This window comes from Vombatus ursinus, unplaced genomic scaffold (assembly GCF_900497805.2).
Source record: "Vombatus ursinus unplaced genomic scaffold, bare-nosed wombat genome assembly UNPS02015255.1, whole genome shotgun sequence".
Taxonomy (NCBI): Eukaryota; Metazoa; Chordata; class Mammalia; order Diprotodontia; family Vombatidae; genus Vombatus; species Vombatus ursinus.
This window is the reverse complement of record NW_020955033.1, coordinates 14,403,030-14,406,532: the sequence shown is the minus strand read 5'-3', so window position 1 is coordinate 14,406,532 and position 3,503 is coordinate 14,403,030. Positions and strand designations below refer to the sequence as shown.

At 37.7% G+C, this 3,503-nt stretch overlaps 1 pseudogene; it reads left to right on the top strand.

Moving 5' to 3' along the window:
• The first annotated feature begins 1,611 nt into the window (after nucleotides 1–1,611).
• LOC114031710 lies at nucleotides 1,612–2,338 on the top strand (annotated as a pseudogene).
• The last annotated feature ends 1,165 nt before the right edge of the window (nucleotides 2,339–3,503 follow it).

Sequence of the window (3,503 nt, the reverse complement as noted above, 5' to 3'; positions counted from 1 at the left end):
CCTCCTTGCCCCAGAACTACCACCCAGGACTGTGCCCCAGATCCAAGTATGGGCAAAGCAACAGAGTTCTGTGTCAGTGCAAGGAAAGAGACCCCATAATCTCCTTCTGACCAGTTGTTTTATCCCCTTACCATTTGAGAGCTCCAGAAGCAGCCTCTGTTGCTGCCATTGCTGATTCAGTCATTCCCACGGCCTGCTCCTGGTTTGCTGTGGCCAAGGCTATGTTGGGGCTAGGGCTGGACCATGCTCCTCTCTCACCCAGGTCCAACAAACCTTTCAGGCTGACCTTCTAAGTTGTCTTTGGCTTTTGTGGCCTGAGACGTCTTGAAACTCCAACTTCTACCAGTGATTCGGTCCCCTGAGGCCTGCTCCAGGTTTCCTGGGACCTGGTCTATGCTGGCACAGCCTGTACTGGACTGTGCTCCTCTCTCAGCCTGGTGCAACAGACCTTTACTGTTGACTTTCCAGGTTGTCTTGGGATGGATATTTGTTTCACTCTGTATTTTTGTGTGTTCTGCTGCTCTAGAATTTGTTCAGTCTTTTTTAAAGGTATTTGGAGGGATTTGGGGGAGAGCTCAGGCAAGTTCCTGCCTTTACTCCACCATCTTGGCTCTGCACCCTGGTGTTTGTAACTCTTAAAAATTGTATCACTAATGGTACATTTTGAAGAAATATACATAGAGGGTATGGGTATAAAGTGAATTTGAGGGAATGACATAAAAACATTAAGGAATGAGAAAGAGAAGTATAATGGGTACAGAAGGAAGGAAGTGGTAGAATGGGGTAAATTATGTCACATGAAGAGGTGAGAAAGACCCATTACAGTGGAGGGGAAGATGAGAGGGGGAGACAATGGTCATTGTTTGAACATTACCTTCATTGATATTGGCTCAAAGAGGCACAATCAGTTGAATATAGAAATCTACCTTACCCAACAAATAAGTAGGAAGGGAAGAGATTAAGTAAAGGGGTGGGGGAGTTACTCTTAGAAGGGAAGGCAGATCAGGGGAGGTAGTAGACAGAAGCAAAACACTGGTGAGGTGGAAAAAAGGTGAAAGGAGAGAGAAAACAAACAGGAGAAAGCATAAGATGTAGGGAAATACACAGGTAGTTATCATAACTGCAAATATGAATGGGATGAACTCTCCCATAAAAGGGAAGCAGATGGCAGAGTGGATCAAAAACCAGAATTCTACAATATGTTGCTTACAAGAAACACACTTGAAGCAAAGAGACATACACAAAGGAAAGGTAAAGGGTTAGAGAAGAATCTATTATGTTTCAGCTGAAGAAAAAAGAAATAGAAGTAGTCAACCTGATCTTAGACAAAGTAAAAGCAAAATTAGACCTAATTAAAATAAACAAGGAAGGAAGCTACATCTTGTTAAAAGATACTTTACAAAAAAAAAAAGTCCCTAAAAAATACAATTGGCCAAATGGGGAAGGAGGTAGAAAATCAATAGAAGAAAACAATTTGTTAAAAATTAGAAATGGGGGTCAGGTCGACCCTCCCTCCTTCCTTCCCCCCGCTGCTGGGCCGCCTGGGTCTGGCTCATTCCCAGCCTTCCAGCTGCCCTGACTCTCACCCTCTTTATCTCCTTCCCTCAGAGTATGTCAGGCCTCCAAATTAACTTCAGCCCACTTAAGGAGCCACTGCGCTTCATCAAGATTCTCCAGTGAGTAGCTTCCATTTTTTCTTTTGCCACTTGTGGAGGTTCTAAGGGCAAGACAAGTTTCATAGTTTCGTGCCCAAGTCAGAGAACTAAAAATGAGACAATTGAAGCTGCCTTTGCCTATAAATTCAAGTTGAATCAAGTTTCACTTCATGTAACAGCAACACAGAATCCTCTGTGTGGTGTAACTTGGAGCAGTCATTTTCTTATAGGAAATTTCTCTTCTTCTGCTCAGTTCTGTTACATTCAAAGTCTTGGCCTTCCTATACTGCATTACTACACTTGCACTTTATATTAGTTATATCAACCTATATCAGGAGAGTCAAAAAATTCCCTTTATTGACTTTGTTATTGCTCTTATTGCTTCTTTCTTATGGTTGGTGAGCACTTCAGCCTGGGCTAAAGCTCTGACAGACATTAAGATGGCCACAGGTGAAGATCTTATTGGTCAGATTGACTCATGCAGTAATAATAAGGATGTACACTGCTACTTTGACTCTGTGACCAGTATGGGATCTCTGAATGTATCTGTGATTTTTGGTTTTCTGAACATGATACTTTGGGGAGGAAATGCTTGGTTTATATATAAGGAGACCAGCTTGCAGGGTCAGTCAAATGTTTTTACCCATGGTGCAGGAATAATTGCACCTACTACAGGAATGTAATTAAAGGAGAGAACTACACTGTGTGAAATTAGAATACATTCTACAACATATTGTCAGCATCTTTAGAGACAATGCAATTTGTTTCTAATAAAAGTAATGGTATTTGCAATAAATTTATGGATTGAAAATTCTGCTAGCTTTTACATGAAATATGTGCCTTAGAGACAAATTCTGGATGTAAATATTTCAATTTGTAGAGTCAAAGATCTAGGGATTTATTATGAGGTTGTATATGTAAAAATTAATGTGCAGTTACTTCACTAAATTTTTTGCATAGCAAAACTGTTTACCCCTTAGGCCTTAACACATGTATCTTTATTCAGGAAGTGAATGTATGATTCTATTTTAAAAAAGGAAGAAACTGCATTTGAATTACACACTACTGTAAGTTTGTACAGTTCATATGGTTTAAGAACTGTCTGTTTAAAAAAGGCTTATTACATTATAAATATAGCATAGCAAAAAAAAAGTGTTTAGTTCAGAACTTAAATTTAAATACAGTTCATGTTAAACAAAAATTTCTGAATGCAGAGATGGGTTTTAAAATAAATAACTTTAAATACTTAATAGTTGTACAAAAATTGTTTTGAGGTTGGAGATTGGAAATTTCAAGTATGTATAAGTGTTCTTCGATAAGGTTAATGTAGTAATTCTACAATTTGAGGTGTTTACATTATGTTGATTGGTTTCTTAGACTGAGTATACTCTAAATATGATTCACCTAGACACTTTGAAAACTGCAGGCATAGGCTTATTAATATTTGTCCTCTGTTGTTCATGCTACTTGGTTTCAGGATGGGATAATCCTAGAAGTGTAGAAAAAAATTTAAGTTTTTTCCTTTTTTTAACCCATTCAAAGGAGAGAAGAAATTAAGTTTGTTTTTTTTTTACTTTTGAGATGCATTTAAATGTTTAGAATCACTAAAGTTATTATTGGAAGCTCAGCACTGATATTATGAAAATAAGAAATGAGATCCAAATTTCATTTTTTCTTAATGTTCTCATTCATGCTACATAAATGGATGATTTAAAAAATTATGTATATATGGTAAACAAAGGAACACAAGTGATCTAGCTACATAATAGGTGCCTGTTTCTTTGTACACATATTTGGTTGTATTTTGAGTATGCAAAAGTCATTCACATTATTTGCTAATTTTATAGT